At 39.5% G+C, this 16,356-nt stretch overlaps 1 protein-coding gene across 3 annotated transcripts in view; it reads right to left on the bottom strand.

Moving 5' to 3' along the window:
* ZBTB40 (zinc finger and BTB domain containing 40) overlaps nucleotides 1-8,733 on the bottom strand; it is a 66,483-nt gene extending 57,750 nt beyond the window's left edge. For all 3 annotated transcript variants that reach the window (XM_011357541.2, XM_011357543.2, XM_023529399.1), the window contains exon 1: nucleotides 8,565-8,733. The gene's annotated coding sequence lies outside the window, so the exon portion shown is untranslated. The remainder of the gene's footprint in view (nucleotides 1-8,564) is intronic.
* Nucleotides 8,734-16,356: the final 7,623 nt, after the last annotated feature.

The following is a 16,356-nucleotide window of genomic DNA, read 5'->3' as shown; positions in this document are numbered from 1 at the left end:
GCTCTTCTTTCTAGCTGTATGACTTTAGGCAAGTTGCTTAACTCTTTGGGCCTCAGTTTCCTCATATGTAAAATGGGGGTAATATTAGTCCTTATCTCATGGGGTAGTTATAAGCAATAATAAGTTACTACATTGAAGTGAGTCAATATACATAAAAGACATTTCCTGTAACATTTTAAACGTTCATTAAATGTTAAAAGGAAGCATAAAAATACACCTGCCAATATATTTGTTTTCATAGTTCTTGGGTTGGGTGATCAATTCACAGATATACAAAAATCACTCCATCTCATCATTTTATGTTATATATATATGTATCTTCTATATATGTCAAACATTACATGATTTTTTTTTTAAAGAAAAGAATTTCTAGACAACCACATTACTAGTTTCATACAGATGGTCTGAGCTAGGAGTCAGCTAGGAAAGGGGGAGAATGGGGAGGATTGAGCCTCTCAGAACATAGATCACTGGGCTGTAATCAGAGATTTCATACAAAGCCTTAAACTCACTAAAAATCAGGAGATACAAAGAACTTCTAAAATCATCTGGTCCAATTCCCACATTTTATAGACGAGAAAACAGAAGTGTTGAGAAGTAAAATGTTTTTAAGATCTTTCAGTTCACTAATGACAGAAATGAGACTCTTCCTGTTACCTATGTCTGAGCTACATATTCTAAGTGGAAAGCAATGAGGAAGACATTTGGGAAAGGGGAAAAAGACACAGTCTGGAAGAGTTAAGGTAGCAACCTTAACAGTATGTAGCTAACATTTACTAAGATTTATTCTATCCCAGGCACTGTGCCAAGCACTTTGCATGGGTGGCCCTATATAATTTTTGCAAAACCTGTGAGGTAGTTACTATTATTAACTCCACTTTCAACTGAGAAAGTGGAGGCCTAGAGAGATTAAATGACTTCCCCCAAATCACAAGGCCAGTGAGTGGCGGAGTCGGTAAATGAACCCACGCTGACTCCCGTGCTGGAACGTTTACCACACTGTACGTTGCCCAAGCTTGAAAATTTAAACAGCAGTGAAGCTCTTGATCCTAGAGTCTTCTCCTACTTTGTTGATAACTTCTCTGCTCAGAGGCACTGTAAAGATACAGTTTATAAAAGTGATTTTTTTTAAGTAAGAGCACATGATTTAGGACCTACTTATTCTGTGCTACATGAGGCATCATATACACACACCTCAAGCCCTCTGACTTCTCCAAGGCCACACAGCTGGTAATAGTGTGGCTAGGGTCTGCAGAGGCCTTGCAGGCCCAGCATGACTCCAAAGCCCCATTTCCCAGCCTCATCCATGGACAGTGTGTCCAGCAGATCTTTAGGGAGCTCAGCCAAAAGCCCGTAACTGAGGCTTGACACTGCACAGAGAAGAAATTCAGCATAATCCCTGCTCTTGAAGAGTTTATGGCACAGCTGGAAATAAGAGACCACTTTCAGCCTAAAATCCTTCTTTTCTCATACCTTTGTAGTTAAGCAGCAGAATCACTGAAGAGACTATGAACCCCAGCTTCCTGCAATCCTGTCCTATTACACTACTCAGATCACCCAACCTTCAGTACCCCTCTGTGTACATTTTAAAGATGAACCGCATTCTCTTCTCCTCCTAGTGCTGTAAGCTTTTTCTTTTGTCTTTGAATTATTTTCATCTTTCTTTCTCTTGTCCATCACCAGGGAGTGTGAAAAGAGGGTTAACTTAAGGAACTAACAAAAAAAAAAATTGCAAAAGGGCCTAACTTCTCTGTTGTCTTTAACTTTGGGGAAGAGCCTATGGGATTCTATAGAGTTTGCTCAAAAATGTTCAAAGGAAGACATGGAAAATTTCATCCTCAACATTTTGCTTGCCCGGGGAAAAAAAAATCCAGAACTCTGGGGGCCAATTAGTCTGCTGTCTTAGACTCTGACCTTAGAAAGTCTCCCTCTGGTTTGAATCTGACTGGAGCTGAGGGCAGTTGACAGCAAAGTGCCAGCTATATGAGCAGCTGGTGTCTAGGGTGGCCAAATTTAATGACTACCAGAGCTTCAGCACAACATTCAGAAGTTATAGTACCACACCAATCTATGGGCTAAATGAATGAGTGGCAAGTTTCACTGTTATTTAAATTTATAAGTTCCTACTACATTCCTGACATCGTGCAAGGTAGGAGTACTCAAACCAGTGGTAGGCCTTTAAAAATCAACTAATATCAATTGTACTAGTAAAACTAGACAAAAAGGCAAAGCGTGAGCAGAGCACATAAGAATAATGAAAAGAGGGCTTATTGTTTGCAAATGGCAGCAGTGATGGCAGTATCTACGATATGAATTAGAAGGGAAGACTAATAAAATACTACTCGTTTAAGTTTAAAAGAGTGGCTCTTGACTGTTTCCCTTGCTTTTGCTTTTCCCTTACCCAGATGGAGTTTAAAATTTGAAAAAAAAAAAAAAAAATCTTAAGGAGCTAAAAAAGAGTTAGGTTCTAAAGCTGACTTTAGCTTTGTAACCTTGAGTTACTTAACCTTTCAACACCTGTTTTCTCAAGTGTAGAATGGAGATAACATGTATATGGGAGTTGATTATGCTATTCTCACTCCGGTATCTTTGCAATTTCCATAATAATTTTTTAAATGGGGATAAAAGTATCTATTGCTTAGCTGCTGTAAGGATTACAAGAAATAATCATGTAAAACACCTAGTACAGTGCCTGGCACTTTACAGGTGCTTAATAAATGTTTAACTATTATTATCAACATGATGTTTTTTTAAAGTTCTAGGATGGAGTTAAGGAGGAGAACAAAATACTATCTACCAGTGAATTAATGGCTGCAGAGTGTAGACTTATGGGCCTTATACGCTTCTCACTTCCATCCACTTTCATTTTCTCGTTACTGCTTTATTTATCCATTCGACAGCTATGTACTAATTGCCTACTGTATGTAAGATACAAAGCTAGGTCGTGAGTGGGAAAGAGAGGCAGAGAGACAACAGAACAGACTTTCAGAGAGACTTTGGAATATGTGGGTGTATACGACTTCTGAGAAGTTCTGTAGGGATTCTCAAAGAAAAAAAAAATTTAAGTTAAGAATGAAAGTCTAACAAACTTAACAAGAAGTATACAAATTTCATATAAGGAAAAACATAAAGCATTCCTGAAATATCATAAAAGTAGCCTTGAGCTAATGGAAAGATAGACCATGATGTTGGGTAGGAAGACAATATCATAAAGATGTCACTTCTCCCTAAGCTAACTTATAAATTTAACATGATCTCAAAAAAAGATCATCAAATTGTTTCCTCCTGAAATTAGATGAACTGATTACAAAATTTACATGGGAGAATGAGCAAGCAAATGCAGCCAAAAAAACCCTGAAAAACAACAATATGAAAAACTGGCTCTTTAGATAGTAAAACAAATTACAAGGCCTCTAAAATTATGATGCTTTTATGATGGCATATCAACTGACAAACCAATGGAACAAACTAGAAAATCCACTAAAAAAAAAAAATTGGATCAGAGTCTTAGATATTAAAAAAAAAAAGTGAAACCATGTATGTACTAGAAGAAAGTATTAATGAATTCCTGATTGAGAGTGGGGCAAACTTCCTACTCTGACTCAAAATCTAAAGCAATACATAAATGATAAACATGACTGTATAAAGATATAAAACTTTTGTACAGCAATAAAACATATGCAAAGTCAGGCATATGACAAATTGGAAAAAATCTTGTTGCAACTTACACCAGACATTGGGCAGACAAATTTAAACTAATATTAATATATACTAATACTATATATTATTTCTTACCTAGCAGATTGGCAAAAGCCCAAAACTCTGACAACAAGACTCAAGGAAAAAAAAGACGGGTCAGGCATGAAATAAAAACTCTTGTGAATGTACCTTGTTATATAGTTCTGATTTTGGAACCGTGTAAATGGTTTACATAGTTAAAAAACAAAATTAGACTTTTAAAGGCAATTCTTAAATTTTAAAACAAATGAACCTGTTTATCAACTTTATCGAGTTGGTGGCATAACCACACAGAGAAAATAATTACAAGTGACCTTAGCACAGTATTTGACTATGTATTATCAGTAGCATGGTGTAAGGACAAAGGAACCACACAGAAACTAAAACAACATTCAGTAATCTAATGATTAGTGTAGATAACAGCATCACTACTGGCCTGGTTAATAACATGGCCAGGGAAATCCAGCAGCCTCAAAGCCCCAGAGTGTGGTCTACTTGTCCCAGCAAGGATGAAGTTCTTAGGCCCATTGAATGTTTACTAGTGCTCATGGGGAAGGGTGAGAAGGGAGTGGAGAGAGTGCTGAGATGAGGCTTGAGACTGGCACAGCCAGAGAGCTTGAAGGCAGCACATGCCAAGCCAAGGAAATGCACTAGCCTGAGGGCAGGCAATCATCATGGAGTTTTAAGCGTGGGAGTGACATGTTCATATCTATGCTTTATAAAGATCACTGGCAACAGTGTACAAAACAGACTGAAGAGGAACAAAACTGGAGCCAGCTGACCAGCTAGAAGATTGTTGCAATAATCCAGAACAAGAGATTACAGCAGCTTTAACCAAGAGAAAGAGAGTCAGTGGCCTGTTAGGAACCGGGCCACACAGCAGGAGGTAAGCAGAGCGGCAAGCTCATTTGTATTTGCAGCTGGTCCCCAGCCCTAGCATCAGGGGTATCACCACCTCAGCTCCACCTCAGATCATCAGGCATTAGATTCTTATAGAAGCACAGGTCCCTAGTGCCAAAAAGGTTGGGGACCGCTGCTCTACGTGACTGGGGGGGAAAAAAAAAGGGACACTCTCATCTCTGAATTTAAATGCCCTTAATATTTATTTTTTTTTCTACGTGGTTATAGCCTGCTTTCTCCACATCATCAAGACGATGACTTTAGAAGGCTGGCTACTGGAGATCCAGAAAACCATATATCGCAATTCGATGCCCTTGTAAAAATCAAAGAGCCCACTCTCTTGAAGAGTTGAAAGAGGCTGAGGGGTCACTGCCTTCCCCCAGGGTGCTGGTACAGGCAGAACACCAGAAGGGTAATGTAAATACTCAGTATGAGGCAACAGGGCAGACCAATTTGTTTTTCAATCTATTTTATTTCACTTCAAAGCATCTTTGTAGACAGATAGTCTGAAAAAATAAGCCACACTTTGGTTATACTCAGTCTTCCCCAATCTCCAAAAGCAGTTGGGTATTGCCAAAGTGTGGCTCTCTTTCCTGTGCTGCCTGTCTGCAATGAGGCTTTGAACTGAAATAAAATAGATTGAAAAAACAAATTGGTATGCCCTGGCTCTTCCTGCAGTTTTGTATTATCCTTCAAAGCTAGTGTTACCACCTACTCTTTACTGGAACCCAACAGACCCAAATCACAGAGCAAAACTGCAATACTTTAAATGTGAAGGTCCCACCCAAACCTAAAATAGCAATTTAATTCAGGGCTTGTTGTTTAACATTGCATTTACATGCCACTCTCTGTCTAGTTCCTTGCATTTGCTGTGCTGGATTACATCTTCTGATGACATGTGCCATCTGGGTACAGTTTAAAGCAAAACTTGACATTGCTGATCTTAAATAGTCTGCTCGATTTATTACTGCCTCTGTAATTTTTCATGTTCATGAGCCCAAACATCGTATTATTTTTACCTATTCAAAAAGCCTGCTATTTGCTTTAAAGTATTCAATGCTCTGCTTAAAGTATGCAACATTATTTTAAAAACTTTTAGAGGTAACCCAAAATCATTTGCAAATAAATTCTGAAATGATCACCACTAGAAGCCTATAGTTTTTCTAGAATGCCTTAAGAATGTGCACATGCACGAGATGGAGGAACACAAATGGTTTTGAGCTCAAAACACTAAAATGATGAAAAATGTTCTGAATAAACAGCTGTATAATTTGGTTGAAAAAAAAAATTATATACCAGTTGGAAAAGGTCATCTCTGAACAGAACCATTAAGAAAAAATAAGATCTGTTCCCCTCTCCCCAAAAGACAGAAACAGTTTTGTCTGTAACACACCTCTGGATTTTTGTTTTTAGCATTTTAGGTAAGTTTCCATTTGGGGCCAAACTTGGGTAGTTTTCGCTGATCAGAATTCAGCAACATGTGTAACAACAACAACAAGAAAACTCAGAACCTATTATTACATTTTCTCTTATTTAATCCACACAATAACCCTTTGAGGAGGCACCATGATCCACATTTGACAGATTAGACAACTAATCCATAACTGGCCAAAAGCATGCAGCTCTATCAGCAACAAAGCTGGGTTCAGGGCCAGGGACTGAGAGCACAGGACTGTAAACAACAGCACAATCACTCACTCCTTTCAGTCCTCCAGCACCCCCAGTTCTTGCCACCTCACAGTCTCTGAACCTGCTGAAAAGTTCTGTCTCCCCACTTCTCTCCCTTTTCCCTTCTTGCTGGACTGGATCCTTGTCACTGAACAAGTTTCGGCTTAAACTAACTTTTTCAAGAGAGGCCTTCCAGGACCATCCTGGTATAAGAGGTCTCTTAGGTTAGTACTGTTTTGTTTCCATTTTGGCAGTTGCCACAATTTGGAATAATTTTATTTACTGTCTTAGACGCCAGGTTTTAGGTTCAACTTGCTCACCCTGGCCTAGCACAGCGGTGCCTGGTACATAGTAGCAGGATCTCAAATATTTGCCCAACCGATGGCCTGGATTTGTGACTGGTTGTGGGCACTGGCTAGCCCCAAATACAAAAACAGGTAAGGTGTGGTCCTTGCCCTTGAGGACCTCCTAAACTGGTAGAAAAGATAAACAGATGGAATAATACAGAGTGGTGAGTGTGACCAGTTTAGGTTCAGATCCCAGCTCCGTTATGCATTCATTAGCTATGTAACCTTGGACATCTTTTCTGAGTCTTAGTGTCCTCATCTTTAAAATGAGAATATTAATATTACCTATGTCATAGTGCCAGTGTGAGGATTAAATGATAATCCATGTAAATCGAGTACACAGAAATCACTCAATAAATATTAACTACTAATTTTATGCTCATGCTGCTATGACAGCTGTATTTGAAGTTGTCTTTGTTTACTTGTGTACCATCTGTCCAAGCCCCTACAGAATTTAAATTCCATGGAAGGGCAAAGATCATGTTGATTTTGTTCACCACCCTATTTCTAGGGGTTTGAATCATCCTTAATACAAAGTAGGTGCTCAACGAATACTGAATGGTTCATCAACGCATGCTTGCAAGCATGGGGTGTTCTAAGATCATTTGACAAGCTGGTGATGAAGAGCTAGGTTTGGGAACTACTGCCATATAAGAAAGGCGTCTAAATTAGAAAGTGGAGTGTGGCAGAAGTTTTATGATTTAGCCAAGTAGAGAGAAATTTCACTTTGGAGTTGTAATTAAATCTCCATAAACCACACAAAGATTTGGATATAATTCCAAAGAAGAACCAATAGCCCCTCGCTGAGAGACTTGAAAAAAGAAACTCTGAGCAGTATATCCTGGGTCACCCGGCAGGGGGCTTCTGGGAATGAGCTCACTTTGCCATACCTATACCCTAGTACTCCCTTAAATATCTTAACCATCCAGAATCTAAGCTTCCTCCTCTTAAATGAAATAAAGTGTTTATAAAGTGTTGTCAGCACAAAAACGCTGGGTATGAATATAAATAAAGCACCTGGCTTATTGTGGAGCTGAGTGGATGGTATTATTACTTAAACAGGAGAAACAATTCCCGCTTTAACTAATAAATCAGCAAGACCAGAGAGGTAATGGGAAGCCAGAGTGTTTGGTCAGAGCTCTAGGTGCACGGGACACTCCGTGAGACGTGGCCAGAGGAATCGCTGGACAACACAGACGCGTCTAGAGCAGGGGTCGGCACTCTTTTTCTACGCAGGACCAGATAAATATTTTCGGTTTTGTGGGCCAAGCGATCAAAGCCACGCAACATCTGTCTCAACTACCCAACTTTGCTCTTCTAGCAGGAAAGCAGCCACAAACAAAACATAAACGAGGAACACGGCTGTGTTCCAAAAAAACTCCATTTATGGGCTCCGAAATTTGATTTCATGTAACTGTCACAATTCACATGAAATATTCTCCCTTCTCCTCCACCCCACCCCCCGCAACCATTAAAAAATGTAAAAACCAGTCTTAGTTCCTGGCAGACAAAAAATGGGAGGGGGGATGGGCGGGCGGATCTGGCCAAAGGCCAGTTTGTCTGCGCCAGGCGAAGGGACTTGGCGGGAGTGGGGACTGAGACTCGCAGCAGCGAGAGGCCTGCGATCGCGCCGAGTAGCAGGCGGTGCGACGCGAGGACAGGCCCCAGGCGGAGAGAAGGCCGGAACCCCTCAGCCGTTCCCCGCCGGAGACTAGAGCCGAGCCTGCGCTCGTTGTGTGGGCCGCCTCTGGGGGCCCACGTCGCAGGGCCGGGGGCGGCTAGGACTGGGCTGAGGCCCGCGCAGTTGGACACAAGGAAGGGTCTCTGTGCGCCCCTTATTTGGGGTGCCTCTCCGGCCTCAGTTACAAAGGGGGTCTCCACGCTGAGTCCCAGCCCCGTTTCTATGGTTACCTGTTCAGCACCGATTCAAACTGCCGTTCTTTATTGACAGCGCCATAGAGGACACGAACACTCCTGCCCGAAGGGAACAATAAAGATTTCTCCATTCAACAGCGCCAAAGACGCCAGAAGGCGGCCATCTTGAGGCCGGCGCGGAAGGGATATAGCGGTGCGGGGGAGGCCGGCCCTGCTCCGCGCGCCAGTCACGTGCGGGGGCGGGCCTCGCACGGGCGTGGCCGGCGTCACACGCGCGCCTCCACCAATGCTACGACAGTGGGACTAGCTGGTTTCTGGCCTTGTCTCTGACCTCTGACCCGTGGCCATCCCCCTCCTCCCCGCACTCCCTAACGAAAGTTCGACTCAGGTTCCCCACCCCTCGCTGGGGTAGCACTAGGGTTAAGATCGTATTTCAAAAATGGAAAGATAATAGATTAAAAAAAAAAGATATTTCATTTTTCCAAAACAACGTTTTCACGTGCAAGGCGGGGACGTGACCTGAGCCTCGTTCCCAGACGTATTCTCATTGGTGGAGAGGTGTGGCGCTGCTCTGACATGATAGGCTAACAGACCCGAATCACCCAATCGTGGTGTCTTGAAGGCATTTTGATCCCGCCTCTCCCTCCTCCAACTTTAGTATTTAGGAGTTTGGGGGAAAAGTATTCACAGCTGTTCTTTTGCTCATTTTCCCTCTCACACAGTTTGTCGCACACCATGCGCTCTACGTGGAAGCTCCTCTTGCCACCCTCATACAGCCAAACAAATGAAGTAAGATCCAGTGTCAGACCAAGTCACATCAGCGCTGGCCCATGGAACCTCACACTGTCACTCACTCTGTCACTGACACGCAGCCAATTTTTCTGCCATTGCCAGCCACGCCGCCCAAATCCAGATGTCTCAGTACAATACCGAGTTCCCTGTGTGGTTACAGCTGTTACAGCCACAGTGTCAATATTCAGTCATTCTGAGAGCTGTCATTGTCAGACTGACTCCTACTCCATTATCGTTTTTAATCACACTCAATTTACAGTGCAGAATTGTCACATTGTTGCTGTCAGCTGGTCCATCATTTTTTTTTACTATCACTGTTTGATATGCGAACACTGTCAATGACCACAAACTTCAAACATATCTGTACAATATAGCACTTGGACTCTGTGCCCAGTTGTCACCCTTTCAGTTGTCTTCAATGTCATTGTCACTTATCCACTTTCACTGCCACATAGTCAAGCCAATATTTAGCAGGCTCCTACCAGGTACACAGCAGCTGTCCTTGTTACTGCCCAATTAGTCACTTTCACTATGATATTCACACATCACTGTCACATTCAGGGTCAGATTTACCGTAGCTGACATTCAGTCACTTTTGTAGTCACTAGAGTCAGAACACAGCTGTTGTGCCTCCTAATCACTTATTTCCACTATTTCTACATTATCCTATAGTGAGTGTCCCCAATACAGCATTGTGGATTTAGCAAATGAACACCTAGAATGGTGGGCAGCACATAGTAGGTGCTCAAGAAATATTCGTCAAATCGATGGATTAAACAACAGTATTATTCCACTGTGCTGTATGTAAATGTGGCTCCAGCTAAACTATCAACTGTTTCTGGAGTGACTACAACATGCCAAGAACACTGGGGTGAATAGAACATAGTCCCTTCCTAGTAAAAAAATAACGCAGCCGCCACCATGTCTACAGCTAATAACAGCAGTCCATTGATCTCACTCTTACTCTCCGCCAGGTACCATGCCAAGTTCTTTACCTAGATTATCTTATTTAATTATCTTAACCAACCTATGATGTAGGTAACATTATTACTCCCCTGGATTCAGTAGAAAACAGACCCAGAAAAGGTAAATAATTTGCTCTCGGTCACATAGCTACTAAGGAGTAGAGTTGGGCTATAAATCTAGGAAGTCTCACTCTAGAGCCTTCAGTTTCCATCTCCTCCATCCCCCCGAATAATGACTTATGATTTTTACAAAATATGTGTTTATTATAAACAATTTAAGGATTATAGAAAAATACAAATAAGAGTTCACTATAAATCTTACCACTTGTCAGTAACATATTATTATAGGTGAGTATTTCTCCATCTCTGGGCACATATAGATGTAGGTAGGTAGATGAAGAAATAATAATGATAATAATGATGATGTCTCTTGGTAAGCACTTTGTGCTGGACACTATTCTGAGTGCTTTCCATGAATGAACACACTTAATTTACTCAGATAAAGATGGATAGACATAATTTTATTAAAATGAGCTCATTTAACATAGTCAGGGTTCATATCATCGGCCAACCACCTGGCGATGTTTTTTTTCCCCCAAATCTGGTTCTTTTCCCAGTCTTTGCTGTCTTCCCTCCACCTTCCAATCAAATCGTAAGCCCAGAGTCATTGGGCTGCAAAAGCTGGATTTTTAAATAGCACCCTCTGCACAGCTGCCGCCCCAGGTCAAATGTCTCTGCTGTTCCCCAAGGCGATGGTGTTATTTGTAGAAATGAATTTTGCTAGAGGCTCAACATATGCTTTTTATTTCTTAGAGTAGGTATGTGAGCCTTGGCATTCTTTTTCTGTCTTTCTAAGTGTTAGAATTTCACTACCATTTTCTCCAATCCAGATGAAACTTGGTTTTCAGATCTTGCCCGGTGGAGACCAGAGAGTCTCAGATGAAGATACTGTTGGAATTTGCAGAGTGACTCAGAAAGGTCAGCCGCCCGCACATCCATCTGGATAACAAAAGAGGAGGAGGAGGAGGGAGATTGCTTGGCACCAGTGGGAGTCTGGAGCACTTCTGCTTTACCAATATCTTATATTGTGAATGAATCCCTTGCCTCAGTTTCCCTGAGACAAAAGGCACTCTTGCATTTAAAATGATGAAATCAATAATTCCATGGAGATGGAGAATCCACCAAAGCTGTGATTTTTCCAAGTAAATCTGCCTCTCCTCTCCGGCTCCCTACCTCAGAAAAGACAGCCCACCCACCATTCTCTGCCCGATTGCTCAGGTCAGACACTTGGAAGTTGTCCTTGACATTTCTGTCACTCACCCTCATCCAGTCACTGAGTCTTATTGATTTTACCCCTAAATATACTCTCTCCATGTCCATGGGCAAAGTCCAAATGACCTTTACCTGCCGCCTACTGTAACATCCTCCTCATGCAGCCTCTTTTGATATCTTTTGCTTTGTTCTGCACACCAGCATAGGCTTTCATTTAGATTAGAATCAACTTTGTTAAGGTATAATAAAGTTACATACAAGAAAATGTACTCATTTCAAGTGGAGTTTTGGCAATATATATACCAGTGTAACCAATACTATATCAAAACATAGAAAGTTTTTATTTTTTAGAGGAGTTTTAGGTTCATAGCAAAATTGAGAGGAAGGTACAAAGGTTTCCCATCACCCCTGCCCCTACACATGCAAAGCCTCCCTATCATCACATCTCCACCAGAATGGTGCATTTGTTACAATTGCTCTACCTACATTCACAGACTGTTGTCACTCAAAGTCCATAGTTTACGTTAGGGCTTACTCTTTGTGTTTCACATTCTATAGGTTTGGTCAAAGTATAATGACATGTATCCACTATTATAGTATCATACAGAATAGTTTCACCGTCCTAAAATCCTCTGTGCTCTGCCTAGTCATTCCTTCCTCCCTGTAACCACTGGCAACCACTGGCAACCACTGGCAACCACAGACCTTTTAACAGCCTCCATAGTTTTGCCTTTTCCAGGTATCATATAGTTGGAATCATAGAGCATGTAGCCTTTTCATATGGGCTCCTTATACTTAGTAATATGCATTTAAGTTTCATCCATGTCTTTTCATGGCTTGATAGCTCATATCTTTTTAGTACTAAAAAATATTCCATTGTCTGGATGTACCACAGTTTATCCATGTACCTACAGAAATATATTTTGTTTGCTTCCAAGTTTTGGCAATTATGTCTAGAGTTGCTATAAAAAAAATCTGTGCGCAGGTTTTTGCGTGGACATAAGTTTTCAGTTCATTTGGGTAAATACCAAGGAGCACAATTGCTGGATCTCATGGTAAGATATGTTTAGTTTCATAAGAAACTGCTCATCTGTCTTCCAAAGTGGTCGTACCATTTTGCATTTTGACCAGCAATGAACAGAAGTTCCCATTGCTGCACCTCCTCATTTGCATTTGGTGTTGTCAGTGTTTTGGATTTGGGCCATTCTAATAGGTGCATTGTGGTATCTCGTAATTTTAATTTGCTTTTCCCTGATGACATATTATGTGGAGCATCTTTCACATGCTTAGTTGTCATCTGTCAATCTTCTTTGGTAGGTTGTTTGTTAAGGTCTTTGGCCCATTTTTTAATCAGGTTATTTGCTTTCTTATTGTTGAATTTTAAGAGTTCTTTGTGTATTTTGGATACTAGTCCTTTATCAGATGTGTCTTGCAAATATTTTCTCCCAGTCTGTGGCTGATCTTGTCACTCTCTTGATAGTGTCTTTCACAGAGCAGAAAACTTTAATTTTAACAATTCCAGCTTATCAATTCTTTCTTTCATAGATCGTGCCTTTGGTATGGTATCTAAAAAGTCATCGCCACACCCAAGGTCGTCTAGATTTTCTTCTATATTAGTTTCTAGGAGCTATATGATTTTGCATTTTACATTTTGGTCTGTGATCCATTTTGAGCTAATTTTCTGAAGGCTGTGAGGTCTGTGTCTAAATTAGTTTTTTTTTTTTTTGCATGGGGCTGTCCAGTTACTCCAGGACCACTTGTTGGAAAGCTATCTTTGCTCCATTGTATTGCCTTTACTCCTTTTGTCAAAAACCAATTGACTTTATATGGGTCTATTTTGGGGCTCTCTATTCTGTTCTACTGATCTATTATTCTTTTGCCAAAACCACAGTCTTGATTACCATAGCTTTATAGTAAGTCTTGAAATTGAGTAATGGCAGTCCCCCAACTTTGCTCTCTTTCAATATTGTGTTGGCTATTCTGAGTCTTTTGCCTCTCCCTAGAAACTTTAGAATCGATTTGTCAAAGTCCATAAAATAACTTGCTGGGATTTTCATTGGCATTGCATTGAATCTATAGATCAAGTCGGAAAGAAGTGACGTCTTGACAATATTGATTCTTCCTGTCCATGAATGTGGCATATCCCTCCATTTACTTAGTTCTATAATTTCTTTCATCAGTCTTGTACATATTCTATTAGATTTATATGTCAATATTTTATTTTGGGGGTTGCTAATATAAATGGTATTGTGTTTTTAATTTCAAATTCCACTTGTCATTGATGGTGTATAGAAAGTGATTGACTTTTGCATATTAACCTTATATTCTGTAACCTTACTATAATCACTTACTAGTTCTAGGAGTTTTTTGTTGTTATTGTTGATTCTTTCAGAATTTCTAAATAGACAATCATGTCATCTGTGAACAAAAGCGGTTTAATTTCTTTCTTCTCAATCAGTATACATTTTATTTCTTCTTCTTACCTTATCGCATTAGCTAGAAATTCCATTATGATGTTGAAAAGCACTGGTGAGAGGGGATATCCTTGCCCTGTTCCTGATCTTAATGGAAAAGCTTTGAGTTGCTCATCATTAAGGATAATGTTAGTCATAGGTTTATTGTATATGTTGTTTATCAATTTGAGGAGGCTCCCCTATGTTCCTAGTTTGCTGAGTGTTTTTATCATAAATGGGTGTTACATTTTGTCAAATGCCTTTTTCATCTATGTATATGATTATGTAATTTCTCTTCTTTAGCTTGTCGATGTGATAGATTACCTTTATCGGTTTTGAATATTGACCAAGCCCTGCATACATCATGACATATAATTATTTTCATGCATTGTTGAATTTGATTTGCTAATATTTTGTTAGAGGTTTTTGCATCTACATTCATGAGAGATATTGATCTGTAGTTTTCTTTTCTTCTAATATCTTGGTGTTTGGTAGTGTAATGCTGGCTTCAAAGAACAGTTAGGAAGTATTTCTTCTTCTATCTTCTGGACAAGATTATAGATACTTGGTATAATTTCTTCCTTAAATATGGTAGAATTCATCAGTGAAACTATCTGGGCTTGGTGCTTTCTGTTTTAGAAGGTTACTATTTATTGATTTAATTTCTTTACTAGATATAGGCCTATTCAGGTTGTCTATTTCTTTTTGTTTGAGTTTTGGCAGATCGTGTCTTTCAAGGAATTGGTTCATTTCATCTAAGTTATCAAATTTGTAGGCATAAAGTTGTTCATAGTATTCCTTTACTATCCTTGGGATGTATAGTGATGTCCCTCTTTTATTTCCTATGTTAGTAAATTGTGTCCTCGCTATTTTTGTCGTAGTCTGGCAAGAGGCTTATTGATTTTATTAATTTTTTAAAAGAACCAGCTTTTGGTTTCATTGATTTTCTCTATTGATTTACTCTTTTCAATTTCAGTGATTTCTGAAATTGAAATTTTTAGAAAGTTGAAAGAAATAATTTTTATTATTTCTTTTATTGTACTTATTTTGGAATTAATTTTCTCTTCTTTTTCTCATTTCCTAGGTAGATGTTCGGATTATTGATTTTAGATCTTTCTTCTTTTCTCATATCTTCCTTCTTTTCTATAATAACATTATAATATTCTACAGTAGACCTTTGAACAATGTGGGGATTTGAGGCACCAATCCCCTGCACAGTCAAAAATTTGTGTGTAACTTTTGACTCCCCCTAAACTTAACTACGGTTGGCCCTTCACATGTGGATTGAAAACTATTTTTGATCTGCGGCTGGGGTTGAGAAAATACTAATTTTCCTCCACAGTTGGTTGAATCCGTGGATTCAAAACTCATGGATAGAAAGGACCGACTGTATTTATTGAAAAAAATCTGCATAGAAGTGGACCCACACTGTTCAAACCTATGTTGTTGAAGGGTCAGCTATAATTTATATTATAAATTTTCCTCTAAGGACTGCTTTTGTTCCATCCCACATATTTTAATAAGGAGTGTTTTTATTTCATTAGTTCAAAATATTAATAAATTTCTCTTGAGATTTCTTTCTTGGCCCATGTATTATTTATTAGTGTGTTGTTTAATCTCCAAGTATTTTGAGATTTCCCAGCTATCTTTCTGATACTGATTTCTAGTTTAATTTCATTTTGGTCTCAGAGCAGCGATTGTATTGTGTCCATTCTTTTCAATGTGTTGAGTTTTGTTTTATGGCCCAGAATGTGGTCTATCTGGGTGAATATTCCATGTGAGCTTGAGAAGAATGTGTAACCCACTGTCATTGGATGAAGTAGTCCAAAGATGTCCATTATATCTAGTTGATTGATGGTGCTCTTGACTTCAGCTATATCCTTACTGACTTTCTGCCTGCTAGACCTGTTCATTTCTGATAGTTTCCAACTAGAAGAGTGGATCCATTTATTCCTCTTTGTAGATCTTTTAGTTTGCCTTACATATTTTGATGCTCTATTCTTGGGCACATGCATAGTAAGAATTATTATGTCTTCTTAGAGTATTGACCTCTTTTTCATTATGTAATGACCCTATACATCCCTAATAACTTTCCTTGCTTTGAAGTCTGCTCTGCCTGAAATTAATAAAGCTACTTCTGTTTCTTTTTGGTTAGCATAGTATGTATTTCTTTATCCTTTACTTTTAATTTATACATGTCTCTATATTTAAAGTGGGAGTTTTAAATATAGTTGGGTCTTGTCTTTTGATTCACTCTGAGAATGAAAAAGAAAACTTTACTGAGTATTGAGTTAAGATATACAACTTGATGATTTTGGAGAGACGTATACATCTGTGAAACCATCA

The sequence above is a fragment of the Pteropus vampyrus genome, unplaced genomic scaffold, assembly GCF_000151845.1.
Source record: "Pteropus vampyrus isolate Shadow unplaced genomic scaffold, Pvam_2.0 Scaffold36, whole genome shotgun sequence".
NCBI lineage: Eukaryota > Metazoa > Chordata > Mammalia > Chiroptera > Pteropodidae > Pteropus > Pteropus vampyrus.
This window is presented reverse-complemented; position numbering and strand designations above follow the sequence as displayed.